The sequence below is a fragment of the Tachypleus tridentatus genome, chromosome 6 (assembly GCF_004210375.1).
Source record: "Tachypleus tridentatus isolate NWPU-2018 chromosome 6, ASM421037v1, whole genome shotgun sequence".
Taxonomy (NCBI): domain Eukaryota; kingdom Metazoa; phylum Arthropoda; class Merostomata; order Xiphosura; family Limulidae; genus Tachypleus; species Tachypleus tridentatus.
Window position 1 is genome coordinate 104,602,691 of NC_134830.1, and position 23,663 is coordinate 104,626,353.

Here is a 23,663-nt window from a genome sequence, read left to right on the forward strand (position 1 = left end):
AAGACATTTTAGCTACTCTAAAGGGATTTAAAGACAGATTTTAATATTTTGTATCCTTTATATACATATAAAATTAAAGGGTATTTCAGAATTTTCGGAATGCTGAAAGTGATAATTTTAAATATACAATTTATACAAGGTTGTAAAAACGTTTCTTTTATTGGAGAACAATATAATACAACATTTACACATATGTTGGTATTATTACAATTTTAATTATTTCGCAATTTAGTTTATTCTTTAAGTTTCTGAAATTTGTTTAGCTTTAAATTATCTAGATCTAGTTCAAATTCGACACATTTTTGAGATATTAAACTTATTTAACACATTTAAGATAAATTTATAAAGTTTGTTTTATGCGATTTATACAAATATACAGCCTTACTCATGATGATGTGTCAGTACATTGTATATGAAAAGCAGATTTATGCTCAATACTAAATTGAATAGAAATTACTTATAGTTTATATTGAATGGCAGTTCTATATACAAAGGTGTATATTTAAAATACACTCAGTATTTCCTAGAATAACTTTTCATCATACTGATGTACAAATAACAAGCTAAATACTATATTTGGAAGGATAAACAAGTTTCGATAGAGAAATATTGAGACAAGTCATAAAGTAATAATTCCAGGAAAACCGTAGTGTGACATGTTGAATCACGTGAGTTTCAAGTACTAGCTTGAATTCAGTGTAAGGAAAAAAAAAGTCTTAAACAAACATTGGCGAGCATGTATAATATCACGTAGCTCACGAACTATTGACGAAAGTTCCACTAGGTTACCTGCAAAAACATGATTAATGGCTCTAAAGTTAACCAGGTATATAAAACTCAGAAATTGTTCTTCCTAGAGACACAGGAAAACGTGAAATGAAAAGGGGATCCCCATTTAATCATAAAGTACTTAATACACAATAAACATTACTATTGTAAAAGGTAATAATTTTCAGTGATGTATATATATATATATATGGTTCCCCATTAACAAGCTTTTACAAAACAGATAATGATTTAATTGTGGTGAGAATTAAATCATCATCCTTTTCTTTTATTGTTGTCGGAAAAATACATTTACCTTTGGCGTAATGTCTTCAAACTGGAACTGATTTTATGAACTTAAATATAAATAACTGATGGATAAATAAAACACAAATGAATAATGAACATTTTCCCGCAAAAATCACTTGTAATCGTTTACACGTAATAAAGCCAATCGCTTGAACATTCAGCTACATTCATGTGTATGCAAGAAAAACAGAAACTATCCATGAATTTTACTCAAAACTCTTTGGATAATTTTTCAGATCTGTTCTTTGTTTTGTTTTTTGTTGTTTTTTTCAGAGAACTAAATGTTTTTTTCCTCAGAAATCATATATTACATTCCATGTCAGAACTGACCATTATTAAGCTTATGAAATGTGGAACAGTAAATTGTAACAACAAGCTGACATGTTTTGACAGTTTATTGAAGTGTAACACTGTTACGTTTTTTTTGCTTGCAGAAAATGTCTCGCAATATGAAATAAAAGTATATAAATGTCAAATAAATAAGAATATATAAGCTTCCTAATAGAAGCATCATCTCCACAGTTTCTACTCTTAAAGATGGTAGAGAGCAACATTTCAAAGCAGTCTAATCGCTTATTGATATTAATCAAAAGTTGTACTATACTAACAAATAATTTTCAAAACTATGAAAGAGAAAGATGAACAGGCTATGAATCACTTTTTCACGTCATACCAATAAATTATTTTTTTCAGGAATAACTGACCAAAACACTGTTTAGGAGTTACGGACTTCATGCTTTCGCAACGCTTTTCGCAAAATTTCGTAAACATTTCATTGCATCTTTAACGTTGTTTTCACCAATTGTCTTGTCTATATGACTTTAGGCAATACAGTTATCACACATTTATATTATTAGTATGAAAATTTAATTACAATATAGTTTATAATTTACCAATTCATAATTATTACTAAAACAAAGAATGCAATTATATAGATTATTCTGACTAAATGAGCGGCAAAGTGTTGCCAATCTAAAATATACACGTGTCTCACACTCGGAGATTCATAATTTATATGGCATTGCAAAAATTCTTCAGTCAACAAACTTCCAGCTAGTAATGGACATGTCTCAAGTGAATTATTATGGTGTATTGATTCATAGGCTTTATTATAAGCGTTACCACATATTACAGACAGCAATCTGGACTCAGTGTGATATGGAGAAAGGAGCTTCAAATCCCTTCAACAATAAGTGGTTATTTGCAACATCAGTGTTATACGTAACCTAAACATAACGCCCCATCTCGTTATACCCAAATTTATTGTGCTGAACGTATGTTAAACGGCAGAGCGTGCAAGCATGAAACAAAAATTGCCTGGTCACCCAATAACAATCACCTTTCACCTCATAACGACTTTGAAAAGCTATTATGAAGCTAAACTACAACTATGAAATTAGCTCCACAATCAAAGATTTTAAATGCAAGATTTGGACTTAAAGTAGTAAATGCATTGTGCGCATGCTCCAAGTGGTTGTATTGCGTGTCAAAATCAATGTGAACAACAATGGGAAGAACTACCCTTGTTTGCTTCGGATAAATCAATTTGAGTTCGACAGCAATCTTGAGAATGTTTTTGACGTCACTGAATCATTCCAACCGTAAACAAAAGTAGAGAGTAATATTGTGGTGTGAACGACTTTTAGCTAGTTGAGAATGTCATGAAGACCTTGTCGAATTGAGACAGATTGAGTAAATATACAATGCCTGCATCGATGGAAATCTGTGAGAGAAAGATACCTTTTTAACCTGATAATATACTCTGCCGTACTGCATGCCATGTCCAATCGCAAAACCTGAAAACAAATGGGAGCTTTGAGCCACTTCGAGAACTTGCATGAGAGGCAGAAAAAAAATGCAATCGAAATGTCACTAAATTTGGAGCTGTAAAAGAAATAGCGGTCTATTTCATTAGGTATACCAACGTTTCACAAGATGCAGACAATGATAAACACCAAATCTGGGCTACTTTGTATTAAAACAAAAAGAGCCCGAACATCAAAATACGGCTTTTTCAGTCTCTAGATAGGCTGTTCTAATAACTTTGACAATTTATACTGTTATTTTACAAAACTTTCTATATGTCCGCTTATATCTGGCAAACCACCTAAGGGTTCTCGGGGAATGATATAGGTTATCACTGTTCAGATCTGACCTCTTCTGCGTTTTCCCCGTGTATTAAACGGGTACGTCAACAAGTATGGTGAATAATACAATTTAAATTCGAACGTTTGCTTCGAATCGATGACTATTGCTAAGTTCAAAAGAAATGTAAAGTTTACTCACAGATAATGTATGTAGGAACCAGTTAGAACACTTCTTGCACCTGCAAAATAGGCTGTGCTTGACTTCTACCTCTTAAACTTTCCGGTTTGTGCCTGGTTCTGTCGTACATATTACTGTGTTTTAATTATCTACATTAATTAATCAAATCATGATTATTGTTATATTTTCATTGACTTAGATTGTTGATACAATGTATTTAGTTTCAAATTTCTAAAATTGAATAGATTAATTTCTAAAAGTTTTTGTACCCAAAACTAAAGCTTTCCCATGTTGCAGGGTTAATGGAGTAATACACTAACCTGATTGTAATGGCAAGTCGTAGTTAGACGTACGGCTCGATTTCGTGTGACACCGGACACTAGCCAGTGTAAGTGGAAAATAGTCTTGAAGTCTCTTTGAAGCTGGGTCCAGACTGCGGCTTTCTTCTTCATGTTTATTTTTTTTTTTTGTTCGTACTCAGTACGGTTCAGTTCATGTGTAGATAAACACTCTGAAAACAGAGTTCAATCGGCAAGATAGGAGAAGAACCAAACCGAACTGAGTCCACCAAAAGACGGGAGATCTAGGTCCGTTTGGTAAGAGAACTAAGTTTTCTTTTTGCTTAAAAAAAATTTAATGTGAGCACACAAGATTATAAACAGATCAATTGACGTCCATGCCATGCGTCATGTTTTGATAAGTACTTCGTGCAGTTTGGATATTGTTTTTGTATTACTTATATGGTTACACTACATTCGTTCGTGTTGAAATACAAGTAGTAAAAGAGCTAGTCGAGAACATTTAAATATAGAATATCTATATCAAGAAATCCAAAGAAAATGGTGAACAACTTGTATACATACATAAGATATATATATATATATATGGAAGCAGTTGGACGTTTTTAACTCTAGTTAAAGAGCCCTTTTCATTTTTATTCGTACCTCAAACGTATTTTTGCAATGCTACATGTCACTTTTAAATCATGCTACAGACATAAAATTATCTTAAGCATTATAAGCCTCTACACATTTATGAATTACACCCTCGCTATTAAAGATATTTTTAACCATACTCCTAGTAATATCTCAAGAGATTCATCCAACATACGAGATCTAGGCTAGTTCTAAATACACAATATCAGCCAACGATGCAACGTAATCTTCATATATATTCAAAAGTTTAGTTCCTAATGCTAATGAACACAATTCTGATCATGATAACTCGTATGATTATAGTAATTTGATTTATAAAGATGCATATTTTTAAACCTACTGAGGATATAGAGGATTAGTTTAATAACTGGCACTATTATTACAACACAACACTTGGGTTAAGCGTAACTGAGTATTTGAACTACTTAAAAAAACATTTGTGAAACATGATTACCTAAACCTTTTTTAGGTCTAATGATGAAACTGAGCTGCTTTGGTATACAAACTATGATAAACTTTATAGCTAAAACCGTCAACCAGCAATAAAACTTAAAAATTCACCCTTAGTCTCTAGAATTTGAATTCAAATGTTAACTCAGAATAAGCTAGCAGTTTTTTCAAATGTATACTTTTGCTATAATCCATAAAAAGAAATTTCCAGCGGCCTGAGGAAATGATGGCATGATAAACATTGCAGATAATTAAAACGCTTACAAACATATATTGTGTAGTCACTTAAAAATAGTTTTCATTAATTAGCATTTGATTATTATATTTTCATTATGCCAGAGGTGAATAGTTCGCTAATTTAAAATTAACGGCATCCTCTGACTTATATCATGTTCAAAAACTAATCTTACTATAATATATCACGAAGTTGGTGTTTGCTGCCCAATTTTACATAACAACCTCCCCTCCCCGACGAGTCAGCTTTGATGACTCGAAGTCATCTTGTAAACAATGCAGTAAACAATCATGTCGAATTAATCTTAAAAATGGATGTATTTTATGAAATCTGGGCGTATCTGACTGCACTTAGTACACCTTTGCTCTCTGTAAATAAACAAAAATAATAGAATTCCAAAGTGGTATATATCGTATAACTAACACGAAAAGGTTACATGTTACAGCACTTAAAAATTAGTTGAGACCCTTGATGAAATAATATTTGCACAAGTTACACTACTCTGCTGTATTTCGCGTGAAATACTCTACATAACAATACGTATCAATCAAACGCATAAGAATCGAATACTAAATTGGTATAATAAAAAATCACCATTGAAAAGTAAAATAATTACTTGTGAAATATAATCTACTTTCTAGAGGTACAGTATTGTACAAAAGTATTAAGACAAAGTTAAAAATTAGGTTTCAGGCTAATTATGAAGAACAATGGAGAGTAAATTACAGGTGAAATATCAAAATTTTATTAATCTTCATATTTAATGTAACAGAAACTCAGATGAAGTGCTTCAGTTCAGCAAACAGTTAATATTTTCTGCGTCTCCTTTTGATTTAGTAACAAGAAACAGTCTGTCAGGCATTGTTGCAACATTTTTAATCAAAGTGTCTTTTGGGAATTTACTCCAAATGTCTTTAAACACACTCCCATAAAGTTTCTTTGAAAGTAACTTCTGATTTGTCAAAGATGTTTATCTCTCAAATCCCATATCTGCTCAACTGGGTTGAGATCGGAGATCTGCGAGAACCATTGCATCATTTGAATGACTCCAACAGCGTCTTTTTTAGCTATTTAATTTCTGAATAGGTTAGGTGAGTGTTTGAGAGCGTTATCTTCTTGGTGGTAAAATCCTTTACCAATAAAACGCAAAAAACTGGATATACGATGACAGGTCAGTTTCTGATGCTATTTGAGCTGGTACAAAATTATATATATTTTACAAATATCTCCTGTCATCTCAGAAGAAAAGTAACCACCAAACCATAACACTCCCTCGACCATGCTTCAAGGTTGGTGCTATGAGGTATTTTTCACCTTTCTTTCGCTGGACATATAACCTACACTTTAAGCTAAATATTTTAAATTTCAACTCATCCGTCCATTACACCCTTTTCCAATCATCAACAGTTTATTATTTTTAATTTTTAGAAAATTTTAGTCTACTGAAATAGTTGGAGATCGAAGTTTTTGTTTTGTTTTAACTGATACATAATTAAGTGTTCCATTCTTGTTAAGTGTTCTTGATATAGTAGATCTAAACACGTTTCCGTTGATTTGTACATGGTCGTTTATCTCATGCTTAAAATCAGTAACAGTTTTCCTTCAGTTCCGAAGACTGCATAAACAAAGATACTTAACATCAATATAATCGAGTTTAGGTATTCTGCCTTTTCCTTTCCTATTTTCAAATCTCGGTCTAGTGTGTACTTGACAGTATTTGTGGAGCAATTTAAGTCTGCAACAATTTGTTTGTTTTTTAATTTCGCGCAAAGTTACACGAGGGCTATCCGCGCTAGCCATCCCAAATTATAGCGCTGTAAGTACATATACTTACCGACGGGCGTGTGTGTATCATATTTGAAATATAAATTTTATACGATTTTTTGCTTTTTCTCACAAGGTTAGATTTCACTTACGTATTTCTTGCTATTTAGACAGAAATACTCAATGATCAAATTTAAAAATTGTAAGCCTCGAACACGTTTTTTTTATCGTGTTTAAAAAGCCACCATTTCATAAGTCAAGAGAACTTACGACTTGAAATGGTGTTTGTTTTGAATTTCGCGCAAAGCTACACAAGGGCTATTCTCGTTACATGTCAGTAAATATGAATGTATATGTATACACACACACACACAAGTAACTAGACAGGTAGTTTATTATTACAGTAAATAAACTCGAAAGGAAATAAGTTGTACAATATGTATTTTGTACATGAGCCTTTTGCTATACGTAGATCATTACACCATGCTTTCGTGGCGCTGTACAGTTTGTCAACTTACAGTTGTGAATTATTGTCCCAAAGGTTGTGTATTACTCCCCAAAATTTGTTTATTCTTTTTACAATTTTACTTAAACTTTTCCACAGTCTCAGGAATGTTCATATGAGGACTTTGTACAACCAAACCATATGGTTGTGTTTCAACGGCCTCTTTTGCGTCAAAATATTGTTTTACTAAGTTTACAGTATATGGACTGAATTTTCTATGGATTTATCCTTTTTTTTCACTTAAAGACGAAGTTTCAGACTTTATGCGGTGCTTTTCATGAAACAACGTAGGAGGAATCGATAGAAAACTCCGTTTAGATGTTGAACATATTGTATAAATCTAATTTAAAATCACATAGACTGTGTACTTTGAACCGCTGTCTTGTTGAAAGATAAACCTCTGTCTAACGGCTATTTCTATTTTTTTTTTCGGAGTAAACAATGTAACTGGTTCCACTCAGCCCGTATTTGTAAGCAGTCAGTGTGTTTCAGTTCAGGTAGATCACTGACTCTGTTGGTTGAGATGTAGTCCAACAGGAGGTGAAATGATTTCCCACCATGAGTCACTGAAAATGCTGTTTATGATAGCCTTCTCCTTTCCACTGTCAAACAAACTCTCATTTCTTGTTGCCGAACAATTTAAACGTAGATTCATCTGTAATAACAATAATAAAAATCCAGCGATGTTTATTCCATTGTTTCTGATTCAGTGTCAATTTTATCCTGCTAATTTGTTTAGTCTCAGCAGCGGGTTTCAAGTAATTAAATGCACATTGAGACCACTTAATGCTAGAACGGTGAAAATCTCTGTATTTAGTCATCATCTATGTCGTGAAAGGCCTGGCATGGCCAGGTGGTTAAGGTACTCGACTCGTAATCCGAGGGTCACGGGTTCGAATCCCCGTCGCGCCAAACATGCTCTCCCTTTCAGCTATGGGGACGTTAAAATGTAACGGTCAATCCAACTATTCATTGGTAAAAAGTAGCCCAAGCGTTGGCGGTGGGTGGTGATGACTAGCTGCCTTCTCTCTAGTCTTATACTGCTAAATTAGGGGCGGCTAGCGCAGATAGCTCTCGTGTAGCTTTGCACGAAATTCAAAACAAACAAATCAAATCTTTGTGGTGAAAAATAGTCTGAAATACCGGACATCACTTCTGAAAAGTTTCCGTTGTCTGCTTTAAGCCTATTATTAATATTGTTAGTTTCACATCATTTCTTCAGAGTCTCGCATATGTTCCTACATAAAAATTTGTTGGGTGGAGTATCTTTGACCAGCTTAAACTGCGATTTCTTGTGCGTATACCTTACTTCAGTCCCGGATCCCAAGACTGGAATTCACAATACTACTACCAAGCATATGATCGCCTGCACTATTATAAACTTTATACTTGTGTGTCACTTTCCGATTGGCTAATAGAGAAACAATTGCAACGTAAAATATCAGCACATTACTGTGCTTCAGTGCAGTTCATTCTCACACGAAATAGGGGTGGTATTCATTGATAAGTCGTGGTAGGTATTTAGGTGTTAAATCAGAGGAGGTCAGGAATTTGTAAATTTTTTTCTATGCTTCGTACTTGGTTTATTTCATGTGTTGTTTCTCATATTTTGCTTGCTGACTTTTTTGATTGTTTAGTATTAAGAGGTGGACAAGTAAAGCAAAGGAGGTTGTGCTGTGGAGATGCGAGATGGCCATACTGTTTCCGAGATCCCCGTCTGGCTCACTAAAGCGAAGATTGAGCAAGGGAGGGGTTGCAAAGTAATTGGCCATTATATTATTATTCTTTGCCGTTCCGTACTTTTTCAGTACTGTATATTCATATTGTTTTAGATTACGTTTACTTGTTCCATGATTTTCACAGTTTCTAAATTTTAACAAACAAACTAAACGAGAAATATTCAACAGCACCCACCAGCAACTCTCCTATGTTCTTCACTATTTTAGAGCACTCACAACAGAGGCGTTGCTAGGCGATGGTATACGGTGTGCTTGCTCCAATTCTATTTAAACTTCTTCAAATTACCATTTGGTGTCTTGGAAAATCAGAATAGAAAAACCATAATCAATATCACATTGGAACATCGAAAAAGTCCGTGCCAATGAAATGGAGGAGCATTGTATATCACCAACGAGATGAGAACCACGAATCTTCAGATTCATATTCTATGCATACTAAATACTCAATTACGCTTAGTCCACATGTTTCGAGTATGGACTTCCAGCGTCGCAATGCTAAACTGAGCATGAATTTATGATAAAACTCAAATGTAATTTAAATAGTAAAAATCTTTGCTATGCAGTATCCAACTTGAGCAAGCGGGAAGTCACAGAGATCATATTTTCACCAGAAATATTTTGTTTATTTATGTTCCATTATATATGCTTCTTAAATACCCGAAACGAAAATTATCTTGATCTCACTAAGAGATACAATAATATGGAAGTCGTATTGCAGACCTATATTAGAATTGTTTTATTTCAATTATGAATTAATAATACGTCTTAAACTTTAGGATCAGTTTAAGTACAATAAAAAAAGGCTATGACAAAACCGATGTTTAACTGTCTTTCTTCATCACTAAGAAAATATACTAAGCTAATTCATTGACCTTGATTTGTTCAAAACATTGTGAGTTACAGGATCAATCAGAGACTGAATTTCTCCACGTTTAAGTGACTGCGTTTATATACTTCTTTATAAGATAACTCGAGAACAAAGGTCTTTCATATTATTAAAAGAAGTGTTTTGGACAAGCGAAATTATATCGATAACTCGGGAATTATTTTAACAATATCATAATGTCAATTAATACGCTAAAACGTTTCACTTACCATTTTCTTTAAATTTTTATTTCTCTTTACATATACATGATTAGTTATAGCTCATAAAAAACACCCAATTTCCACATTTATTTCAAACAATCAGGGATTAGTTGCAAGACTATAACTGGCTAAGTACATAATATATATTTACCAGCGTTTAAAGAGGAAATATATAATTGTGCTTGTGTGTGGAGGGTGGTAGTACAGGGCTTTACCGTCTGCGTAATTCCTCTTAGAAAAAAAACGAAAACACATTTATAAATCAGTATAATATTCAAATAAGTGTTATGTATTAGAGAGAGGAATGTCACCATCCGAGACATAAAAAGGTAAATATTTCGTCACGCCCATCTCTCCCAGATCCTCATAATTGTGGATCGTTAGCCTCAGTTTCAACTTTTCTTAATAGTGAAGAGTATTTTTCGTGTATACTCGTATACTGTCATTGTACTTCCACTACAAACTTTCAATTCCCTCAAATTCCATCACCAGCGTTAAAATTTCAAAAAAAGTTACTTTATAATATTTGAAATACAAAATTCAACATTATCTATTGAGCGAGTTGTTGTTTTTTGTTTTTGTGGTTCAAATATTATAGGTTAACTTTCTGGAATTTTAAACTGATGATGGAATTTGAAGAAATTTCAAAACATCTATTAAAACTATTCTTCTGTTACCGTGTTCAAAGTATTAATTATAAAACTTCGTTTTCCACTTTGTGACCAGCTCCCCTTTGTTCCTTCTTCATATAACCCGGGGGTTCTTCTTAGCAATTTACACAGTTGTGGTTCACTTTAACTCCTGGTAATACCATTGAACCTCTGTATAAGAATCTTTCGTCTAATTTAAAAATATATATGTAAAAACGGCTCGTTTGAGTTGTAGAATATGTAATTCAAGCATCTAAGCACGCTCTCTACATTCCGACACTGAGTTACACAACCCCTTTCAAACGTGTAGTCAGCTTCCGGTCAGTTACCTTTTCCTTTCTTTGTTAACCTGACGATGACCGAAGAAGGTCGAAACGTTGTTCGCTTCTCTACGTAAAAAAAATTTCTCAACCCAAACGCGCCGTCTTTACATATATATATTTTTCTGTAAGTGGATTTTCTCGACATCACTGATTTCGTGTGATTTAATTATTCCAATAACAAAATAAATGGAAAATGAATTAAAGAAACTACAGCAGGATTAAATAAATCTGGATGCTGATTATTTCTTGCATAAGAAAAATTAAACGCACTGAATTTATCGTTAAGTCGGGACTAATTTCTAATTAACTCTAGCTATATCAGAAACCTGCTAGTTTCTTTAACGTCTGAAGCAAGGCCAAGTGTCTTAGAGAAATTTTCCAAGGATACTAAGTACCGCTCGGTCTTTCGTTCTAGAGTACGTGCCCTACGTCAGGCAGACCCTTTAAGAAACTTTATCCCGCGAATATAAACAAATACTTGCCACTATAACGGACAAGGAAGGCACAGTTGTTACTTGATGGCTTTGAAGATATTCGCTGAGCGAAAACTTTCGCATTGAATATAGAGCAGTGCCGCTCGCTCTCCTTGACCAGACGCTTAGCTACGCAAGTACAGGTTTATCGCATACACTAAATTTAATAACATATAAAGATGTCTAAAAAATTTACAGTCACAGCTAACGAGACAGATAATAGTAGTAGGAAAAGTATACGTATAAAAATGTATTCTTTCATATTTTCATTATTTAATCTCGTTTCTATGCATATGACGTTAAGTGGTATCCATTTTCACATCTTTCCATCCAAATTGTAGGTCGTGAGATTTCTTTTAGTAATTCCTTCCATGATACTTCTTAATTCTTTTGTCAACATACAAGATAAAGTGACATACATATTTAATTGCAAACACAAACAAAATAAATATCTGATATTCGGGACTATAAATGCACGAAGAGAAACGAAAATTGTAGGAATTCATCGAAAATACATTATATCTTTGGTTCAAATCTAATATAACCGATGAAAATGGCATATTCTATAAGATACTAAAGCAGGAATCTGTCTTTAAAATAATAAGAAAGTTTTCTTTTTTAACATATTTTAAGAATTTTTGCAGTGCAGTGGAACAATGAAAAGCTTAACAAGTGTTCATGTTTTAATCATTCCAATTAAAATACTATGAATATTTTAACTTTTAAGTAGAGCTTGGCACAGTTTTATGGTTAAAGTACTTGACTCGCAATCTGTAAGTTGCAGGATTGAATCTCGTCGTCAAACATGCTTGCCTTTTCAGCCATAGGGGTGCTATAACGTTAAAAACAATCCCACTATTCATTAGTGAAAAGTATCCCAAGAGTAGGCGATAAGTGGTAGTGATTAGTTGCATTTTCTTTGGCCTATCGTTCCTAAATTAGAGACTGCTAATGCAAATAACTGTCGAGTAGCTTTTCGCGAAATTCAACAAAAAACAAAAGCTCATAAAGTATATAAAAGTGTATGAATGAGCACCATTTTCGATTTTAGTATAGGTGATGTCTCGCATCCTATATTTTGTATGCTTCTATGAGAGACGATGTTTACGAAAAATGATGATATAAGTAGTACCCAGACTACTACTATGCCTGCAGAGCCCCGGTACTGACATAAGTCCTCATCGGCACTGGATAAAGCAGATTTAGTGTGGGATGTTTGGTGGATAGAACATTTTTGTTTTCATCTGGAGTTCTTAGATTGATTCATTCTTGGACAAACTAAAGTAAAACATCTAATGGATTAGGTACTCTGTCAAAATGAAATATTTCGTGATTTACCAACCAAATAATATTAAGTTTTTAAACAAACGTGGTAAAAACTTTAAGAGATAATTCATTGAGACTATAATAACTAGGTGCAAGAGGTAATTCCTTTGAGGTTTATTAACTGCGTAAAGTCTTAGTTTGTTGCAGATTCTAAGCAACCCCTGTTTGTTAAGATCAAGTTTTTATTAGAGCACTGGTAACAGATTATGATAGTATGAATGTTTACTTAAATCGCCTACATTCATATTCGTCATGAAAGCTTGCAACAAAACAACACAGCAATTGAAAATTCCAAATCACTATTATTACAACATTTGATATCATAACGTCTTTCTTTCGAAAATAGATGAAATTTATTTTCCAATTTCAGATTTTATTCTATTCATTTGAAACTGCGATAGAGTCCAAAATATATCTGGAAGTTTCAGTAAACAACGTAATTTAATTTACGATTAGATGTGCCACATTACAGTGATTACGCATAAACTGACAGAATTGCTACTCCATTATTCAATATAAATTACCTCAAAAATTACTTGAGATTTTATGAAAGAGTACTAACAGGAAAACACCTTTTTTATGTAACACCTTTTGCTTTTTGGTCAAATTATTCAAACTCTGCCTAAACTTCGAATCATGTCCTTAAAATGTAGTGCTATAACCATGAAATCTGTGATGAATGAAAAAATTAATATATGTATATATTATCTAAATAATAGGACTAAGTCTGGTAATGCATATAAAACACAAATAAAACGTTTTAAGGTACTTTAAACTCTTATTTTTGTGTTCTATTCATGCTTGAAAGAGAGAGAGAAAAAAGTTAAATCCTGTTCAGCAAGTACTATTGCTACAGATCGTTATTTTAATTTTGAATACTCCAACAAACAAAATTTATTTTTTCCATTTATTATGAATTTGGGACATATAACAAGAATATTTTGCTGATGTCTAATTATTTTTTCCTGTCCTACTTCCTGCGTCAATTTATTTAATCCCCCAAAATAAGCTAGATGAAAACAGGTAGTATATATACCGCTGGATTGTTTTGATACGACCTCATTTCCCGGACGCTTTTGTTATATACTATGTCGTTCACAACAATGTGTCACATGTACTCTCTGACTACGATAGAAAAAAATGCAGATAGAACTTACAGGATCTGATATTTGCTGTTGAAAATTTTATTATTTTGTATTATAGGTTACTTTTTTTATATCATCAGAAAAACTGGATAAAACAAGTCAATAACATATGACCAATACATTGCTCTCTTAGTTAACATTTAATACATGGATAACTTTAGTATGAAAAATAGTTTTATTTTGTATTCATGTTATGTATTATCTATTGACTGGCTTTTAAGTTTAACATCAGTTTGTTTGTTATTGTTGTGGTTTTAATATAGTTGTTAGTGTATCCACTGAACTTGCCAGTTGCTCCACTAATGCTACGTTATGAGCATAAAGTTATTTCAACTTTCACAAGAAAAATCAGAATGCGAATCTGTCATTTGCTCCACAAAAAATGGTGTTACAAGCTACTAAAATATGATTTTTGTTTAATGGTAATTAAGATACGTTAAATGAATCTAAGAAAGACACAGAAATCCAAATAACCATTTAAAAAAAAACACGTTGAATAACACTTATTGATTACTCAACACCACATCATTAAACCTAACTGAGATGAAATGAGTCAGTATCTTGCAAAGAACTGTTATTGAATGTACATAGAATTCACACAAATTTTCCAATTCATTTTAACCGTTTATTTCTGGATCTGTTACACTGAAAAAGACAAACTTACGTTCATACGAGAGAAACTGGTGTTAAGAAATGAGTTTCATTGGGTACTACAATTTTAAATGAATATTTCAGCTGTACATTAAACGTATTTATATCCTGATGCATGTGATCTGAAAGCAACAAGAAATAGCTTTGTGCACTCACACACCCATAAGCATGCATAAGGACAATTAGTATTTTATGTGTAGTTAACGAAATGCACCATTTGCTGTTGGATAAAATGAAAAAAAATTGGACTTTTCGTCTAATTTTAAATAAAGGTTTTTACTATTCACACAACGGCAACTTCAAAATATTACCAGATCTTAATAATGCGTTGGTATCAGTATTTAACCACACGCCAAATGTACAGCGTAAAATTATGGCAAATTTTCAACCCTAACTATTTATATTTTACATTATAAATTTGCAATAAAAATACAGAATACGGTTTCACTGATGATTTTTTTTTTATAAACAATAACACCTTATATAAAATCCTGTATTAATTAAAGTTGTGTGTTTATGAATTCGATTGTCCACGAACTACGCCTACCATGTTTGGTTCTCTGGCGGACTATAAAGGAGTTAGTACGAACTGGAAAGTCAACCATATATTTGTGGAGTTTAAGATCAGGTCACTATCGGGAACTCTATAGCACCATGTTTGAAACTGTTTTCTTAACCCCTCTCATTAAAACTAGCTTGAAGTATGTTTTCGATTTGGTGTGTGTGTGTGGGGGGGGAGGTATTTTTGAAAATACTTTTACTTCAAAAAGGGTCAGTACCTAAAATCAATAGCCTGTGGTACCTGAGCGTGTGTGCCACTTTTGGACCCGCTAACTTATAGCATACATGTTCACGTACCACAGGCTATTGATTTTCGGTACTGACACTTCTTAAAGTAGCTATTACACAATAAATGGGAATTATAGAAGAGTTTGGTCAGTACACTGGGATCTGTGAAAGTGAATGGGATTTTAAATTGGAGAAAAGAAATTTTATGTTAATGAAAGATATATGAGAAAATACTGGAAACATAGGCAGAAAACGTTAAAATATAATGTGTATGAATACAATACCTACAGTCATTATAATCCTCAAGGTTATCTTAAATTTAAGAATCTTTGCTGTAGCTTTAAATTAAAATCGGTTTAAAACCAGAAATCTACAATCGTTATTTAAAATTGTGACTTGTATACAAAAAAAAATCAAAGTAATAACTTACCAATATGAGAAATTCAGACAAGTTCTTCTCAAACCCATGATAACAAATTAACAACAGAACTCGTATAAAAGAGAATATTTTACTAAAAAAGTAACTCTACAATTTAACGCAAATTACTGACATGCTTTTATATCGTTGACAAACATATATTGCATTAAAGTAAGTTTGTGTTTTGCATGGGTTAAAATGACAAAACAAACGGGGTGAAATCAGTAAAATACATATGAATAACCCAATTTTGGAGTAAATTTTCTTACTGATATTATTGCTTACATTTTCTAAGTAATTGTATTCTGACTAACAAACAGTCTGGTGTATAAAAAATCGATAAAGATGTTTAAAAAATGAAAGAGTTTCCGTCAATATTACTAATAGTAATACGTTAATAAAATTAGTTCAGTTACTAGTCCGTTAGTACAGATGGCTCACCAATAACTGATATGTTGAGATAAACAATCTCACAAATTACTGCTGATTTTACATTCCACAAAAGTACTTCACCACAGAAATTAGTGCGAAAAAGATACAGTGTATTAAACTTCCGGCGCACATTATGCATTAAAAATAACACAAAACCACAAAGCCCTTTGATAGGTCATTGATATAATAATGCTTTGTTCTATTTTGGCGGACAACAGCAGGTCAAAGGCCTGTAAACTTCTACAGAAACGCATGTCCGCACATGAGAGCGTAAACAGCACGAACATTTTACGTGTATTGTAATCCAAGGCAAAAAAGATAATAAAACTACAGGTGAGCATGTAAGCGTTCAAGTATATCATAATATATAACTTTTGTGACATGAACCGAAATGTAGCATTGCTCACTCAGACGTTTCATTCATTTGACATGGGCTCAAACTGGCTATAAACTGAGATGGCTGCACGCAAGGTTTTTAGTTGATTATTTAGTAACTTACTGAGCTAAAATTACAAAGAAAAGTATCATCTCTCTGCATTTTGTTTAAATTTTTAAATTAAAATTTCACCCGATTAAGTTATTTTCTACCCACTTGTATTGACATTCGATCTTACAGTAATCAATGTGGTTTCTATAGCTAAATATCTACTGTAAAAAAATGAAAAAACAAACAAACAGTAATGTTATGATGCAACAGACAAGTTAGTCAGAGGTAAATTTACAGTCTTATAAAGCTAAAATTTAGGGTTCGACTCTTAACGATGGACAGAATGCAGATATCCCATTCTATAGCTTTTCGCTAAAACAATTACTACCCAGTGGGTCTGTAGAACGTTTACAGATTTACAATGATAAAATCTTGGGTTAAAGTTTTCGATTCCCTCGATGCTCACAATGCAGAATAGCCCATTGCGCAGCTTCGCATTAAGAAAAATAACAGAATTAATGTTATACACGGACTTTCATATTCTTAAATAACTTACAGTAATAAATTGTCACACAGAAATATTTTACGTACGGGTAAATAAGTAAAAAGATTTTAGAAAGTTCTAAAACAATACGTTTTGCTCGCCGTTCCTTCAGCGAAACGCGGCATTTTTAGTTATGTACGTTATATGTGTGAATAAAAATATTTTTATAAATTTGTTTTCACTTAGCAACTACATATACTATTACTGCTCGACAGTCGTTTTAATAGTTAGTAAAGTATTTATTAAAACGAGTTTTCAGAGAAACCTAGTATGTTACACCGTCCTAGTTAAACGAGATCTCTATTCAAGTTTCAAAACGTAAAACACTTAAATCTCAACTCCTCCTGAAAAGGACAGGACAAGAAGTAAACAGGTAATAAATAACATTTTATAATGAGTAATTATCCTCCAATATCTCTCTAAAAAAAGACTGGCCGGGTAAATATGTATATGAAACAAACTTAATTACATATAAACTTATTGCTCGGTCTATATTAATAACCATGTATTATAAAATCATTATTCCTTTGAATGACAATATAATAATAAATAGTAACGGATTGATAGCATACAGTGACTGTTAGGGGTTCATGCGCATTTATGTGATACGATCTGAAAAATGAAAAATAATAAAAATCTGTGCCACAGAGTTCACAAAGCCCTAAATTTCTTGTTGAACTTATTAATGCTTCCAGTCAGCTGAACTGCTAAGAGCTAGACAGCTCAGTTATGTAAAATTGAACGCTGAAAATATGAGCAAAGGGGCTCGAGCGTGTGCACAGTGAATATTCATTCATTAAAGTCGTCCAGCTATGTTCTTACACAATATTCCCATAGTATCAAGTATCGATTTAGTTAATAAACGTAACATAAATAACCACTATTTATAGAGCGACATTAATAAACTTGAGAGTACTTGAGATATATCTAAGAGATTTATTTACTATTGAATTCGACTGGCACTAATATCAGGATACGTAGATGAAAAATAATCTCCACCTAATATCCAATATCTTTTAATGTAAATCTGGTTAATTCACAAAGTCAGTAACAAATTCGTACATTCTACATGGAAAAATACTGAGTGTATAATAATGAGTCGTAAGACGCTGAAAGAGTGGATGTCTTTCAAACTTGACAGAGGTGCCCAAGTATCTGATTTTTAATGTTTCTTTCAGGCAGAATTAAACTAAGTAAAGAAACGTACAACACAAAACTAAACGCTGGAAGAAAGAAGTTAATTTTCCAGTGTCCCATAAATGGTTACACTTGAGTTTACTTGTGTTGTACGTATTAAGTTCCGTATTTAATACACTAAACACAGATATGTGCACCGTGATGAATAATAGCAGTAGTGTGCACGTTAGGGCATTTACTGAATATGTACACTTCAGCAATATCCAAATAAATGAAGAGTTTAGACATGTGATATGATCTTCAATCACTAAAGCGAAAAAATACCCCAGCAGAACTTGAACAAAGATAATTCATCCTCAGATTAAATAGAAAAACATGAACACTTTTATCACTTTATCCATACCATCAAGTACTATAATATAGAAAGAAGCACCTAAAAATAAAGTTACACATACAAAAGTATTAAAGGTGGCTCGTATTATTTTTCAAACCACACGTTATGTTATTGCCAACGATGTATTTCGTCAACACCACAACTAATCAGGCCGGACAGGATATAATAAAGATAACAGTTCGGAAAATTAGTTATACGATACATTTGCTAAAATAACGACTGTTAACATTCGTGCACCTTAGCTGCAGAAGTATTAGTGTAACCAATTATCTAATGACAAATATAGTTGATTATAACTACGCTTCAGCAGCCAAAAAAAACCCAAAAAAAACAAATCGTTTAATCCTCATAACAGTTGGCATGATTTTAATACTTGTAATAGTTGGACTGATTTTCTTAAAAATCTGAAATTATTCATTTTTCTTCACTGCAAGCTGCAAATGTACGATTGCTAAAATGTTACACGTTAAAGAAAAAAAGGAAAACAACTATTGCAATAACTGATACAAGGTGTATAATTTGCAAAATGTTTACTTGCCAAATCATAAATGGTTATGTGACAGTTTGTGCGTGAAGAAAAATAATATTTTGATTGTTTTCGGCAAAAGTAAATTGTCTCCACGCGACTTCCTATTCTAAGCTTAAATATTGGCCACAGAATGGTGACTACGCTAGAAATTCTACACCAAGTAACAAACATCTACCACAATCCATGATGTCAAAAGGCCTTAGTCTACCCACACAGTAAAAGGACTTGAATGAGAAGCTTGAACAATAGCCTACTATATATGTATTATTTAAGTTCCAGGCAAAGTCAAATAAATCATTTTCACATGAAGCACTCTGGTTTTATGGTATTTCTGATAAGACTGAATAAGCGTGTTTTACTTTTCGTTCCCTTGGATAGGTGGGTATATAGTTGTTTTAGCTAACATGTTAATACAAATATGGTTAAAAACTGTAAACTCTTAGTTATAACCTTTCAGGGTAAATTTTGTGCTCGTTTTTTTCGTAATTAAAGCAACGATAAACTAAGATCATGACATTTTTCTCGTTATTCCTTATACAATTTTTGACATTTAATATAAAATAAACTATAAAACTTTTTAAATTTACTACGTAACGCAAGTCACTTCCAATTACACTATTAAATTGTATATTATTTATTTTGAAAACGTTGATTTTTTCTCCTCATAGTTGATAGAACTAACACAACTAGCAAACCTTTACAGCTACAGCAACACAAGGTTTGAAAATCAAGGTTTTGACCAAACTAAAGTATCTCAAACTAATCTTATTTTTCTCTTTTTTTCTCATATATTCATATTTAAGAAAACTTTAGGTTCAAAAAATTTGGAAAGAAAATCAAACATCAATACAAATACATTTTTCAGTCCATCAATCAATCATAAATAAAAATATCTAGGATAATATGAAAATGATTTAAACTTTTTAAATAAAAATTCAACACAGCACATACTTAACTAAGTAGTAGGTTACGGTATACAAGCCACGAGTTATTTTCTTTTCCTTACAAACACATACATAAGACTTGCAATAGATAACAACAGTGCTTACACAGTTCACACGACCTAATTCAGCGACTTGTTTCAAATGGAGCTCACGAAGCTAAATTTACGATTGAGTAAAAAATATACATTAATTGACTGTAATTAATAGCCATATAATGATACACTAATCTTTTATTTTCCATTTGTTGCTGGTCTCGTTCTTTCTCGTTTAGACCACTATAACAGCCTTGGAGCATTTCGTGATTGACGAGACTACGAAACAAAATCAGACGAACACGAGATGATAATTTGATAGCTTATGATATGTTCCGTAATGCCACTTCTAAGAATAGTACCACAAATACAGTAGATTTTAGTAGCAAACAAGTCCAAATTATCAATCAAACTATCTTAAAAACTGTTTAAAAGCAATAAATATACCGAATACAAAGTTAATGTCTAAACATGTTATCGCTGCAATAGTATTCTAAAATACGGTTCCAAATCCGTACCTTTAAAATTTTAAACTGCGACTTCAAAAGTGTTTATTTTACACACCATCTTGTTTTTTTTTTTTTTTTTTTTAGTTAAGCATACAATTACACAATGAACTCTGTGTGCTGTGCCAACCACCGGTGTCGATAAATTAGTTTTCAGAATTACTGTACTACCAGGGGTAGGGGGAGATGCTACTGTTTTATAAAATTGCCGAAGAGGTGAGCCAATTTTAAACACACTAACGTATATTAACATATTAGAAGCTTTCTCATCAAAACAAGCCAAATATATTGAAGGGAGAGTTCACATATACGGTGTATTTAGGCTTTAAAATAGTAAATCTTTACCACGAACGTCCCTATCAGTATACGTTTGATGAACTAAAAACCATTTACATTATATCCTTGAAGATGGTAACAGTGAAAAACTGAGATTGCAAGTATGAATACGCATACATTGAGATACGTGCAAATTAATAAAACCATAAAACTGTATTAAACATACACCAAAATGAACCTTGCTGTCACTCTTTTAGGTGAAGGCAAAGATCGTCCAATTTACTAATTTCGAGCTCCTACAAAAATAAATTGCCACACTTTAGTAAAGTGATAAAATTCTTATTAGATCAGTCACAAAAGAAATTACTTCAAACAGTTAAACAACCTACGGAGTAAAAAGAAAAAAGTCCTACAGCTGCTGTGGGAACGAGTCTCAACTTTTTTTTTCAAAAAACAAGTTTTTCACAAAATAGAATTATGTATTCAACATTAGTGACAACGTTATGAAACAAACTACGAGTAACATGTGAAGCTGAGAAGCAGCCATCAGAGGTGTCATTTATAAACCTCTTCCCCAGAAACAGTGTAACAGAATGAACTACCAGCAATGTGTGAAGCTGAGAAGCAGCCATCAAAAGATGCCATTTATATGCTTTCACCCATTTCTATAAATCAAATGTATTCGGTTAGAAAACCTACTACATACATGTGATGAGGTGCGTATAAGTTGTAATGACAAATGCAAACAAGACCTGTTGTTAATATATTTAAACATTGGCCCGAAAGCAAGTGAAACTTAATACACTAAACATATATATATCTATATATCACACACACACCAAATCAGTTTCTTAGCACGTGTGTACTTAACATTGCATTGATAATTTCAGAAACTTATTCATTGGAATATACAATCATAATCCTATTAAGGCAAATTATGCGGTGGGTTTGTACTGAAATCGCCGTATGTAAATAGTCAAGCAAATAAAAATACTAAAAACATTGTTTACAAATTGCCTCTGTCATTACGTACAACAGGTTTGGTTTGGTTTTGGAATTTCGCACAAAGCTACTCGAGGGCTATCTGTGCTAGCCGTCCCTAATTTAACAGTGTAAGACTAGAGGGAAGGCAGCTAGTCATCACCACCCACCGCCAACTCTTGGGCTATTCCTTTACCAACGAATAGTGGGATTGACTGTAACATTATAACGCCCCCACCGCTGGGAGGGCGAGCATGTTTGGCGCGACGCGGACGCGAACCCGCGACCCTCGGAATACGAGTCGCACGCCTTACGCGCTTGGCCATGCCAGGCCTACGTACAACAGAATCAACCAATATCTATCGGGTTTTAAGTCCGCTTTACTTCACCATATAGTAAACTAGATTAACTGATGTATGTGAATAAATCAGTAATATAACAACATTTCTTCAGAAACGATAATTTTCGAAGTAGTTTGGAGGTTTCCGACATCCGTTTTTCAAAATATTAAGGTTTTTGATTAGCGAATTAAGAAAATTTTCAACTAAGCATGGAAAAATAAATAAGTAATATTGCATTCTAATACTAGGGCTAATAATTAGTTTCTTGTTAGCAACTACTTAAGTAAAACGAATATGTTTCAATACTCCTTTACTCTGTCGACATGTATTTTAAAAATAAAATATAACATACATTTGTTTATTTTTATTTCTGTTTTGTTTTTAGTTTCAGTGAAGTATGTTTAGAAAAATAAATATTTTAATCTACAACGTCGCATATTATTCTATAAAAATTCAGTTTATGCGAAACCAGTTTATTAAGAACGTTATTTAATAAACGAGATTACTTTTATTGTGAACTTACTAAGAAATTTTCTTACAAAACACAGCTTAATATTTTACTTACCCAATAAATGTTTGTTGCGAATTTTGGACCACAAACGTTCTGCGCGACCTTGACCTTTTCCTGGCATGCGTTCACTGAAACTACGGACAAATTTTCGATTTAATAAAAGTGACCTAGCTTCGTTCATTCTTGACGTTGGTGTTTGACATAGAGAATCGAACTTCTCCTTACATTCGAAAGCAATCATGTCTTAAAGCTGTACTTATCGCAAGGCTGCTTAACATGTGATTTATCTATTACCATATAAATTCCTCGGTGCTAAAAGCGCCAACTAAGATGCTTGTTCAACCACTGAACAAGTCACTCTTTATAATACTTAAATGAAACAACCACTCGTTAAAAAAATACAAAAATATAATTGTATGCATCTACTACACAACAATGAGATATCGTGTTCTCAGTGCATGTAATGCAAACAAATGTTCAGAACGTCTTCGAAAGAGGTTGCCGCCAAAGCCCAATATGGTTCAGTCAAAGGAACGGATCATATGATTAGGATTCTTGACTGAACAATGATTTCTTTATCATATATTTCTCAGCGGTCTACAGAGCTCCAAAATCTAACTCAACCAGTTAGATGGTACCATAATCAAACCCAAAGATACACAAATATGAATCTTGGGAGGTTATACTGAGTACGTATAAAATATGCACGTGTGGTTAAGAATATTTGTACATTAGTAATTTTACGCGGTTCACTTTACACCTAAAGCATCTACTACCAATG

General features: G+C 32.7%; 1 protein-coding gene and 1 long non-coding RNA gene across 15 annotated transcripts in view; one reads left to right on the plus strand and one right to left on the minus strand.

Moving 5' to 3' along the window:
• The window catches only part of LOC143253229 (uncharacterized), a 146,306-nt gene that overhangs the window by 46,606 nt on the left and 76,037 nt on the right, over positions 1 to 23,663 (minus strand). The gene's annotated exons all lie outside the window — the stretch shown is intronic.
• Positions 3,649 to 23,663, plus strand: part of LOC143253232 (uncharacterized) — a 34,984-nt gene continuing 14,969 nt past the window's right edge. Inside the window, exon 1 of the long non-coding RNA XR_013029456.1 lies at positions 3,649 to 3,935. This is a non-coding gene — a long non-coding RNA (uncharacterized LOC143253232). The remainder of the gene's footprint in view (positions 3,936 to 23,663) is intronic.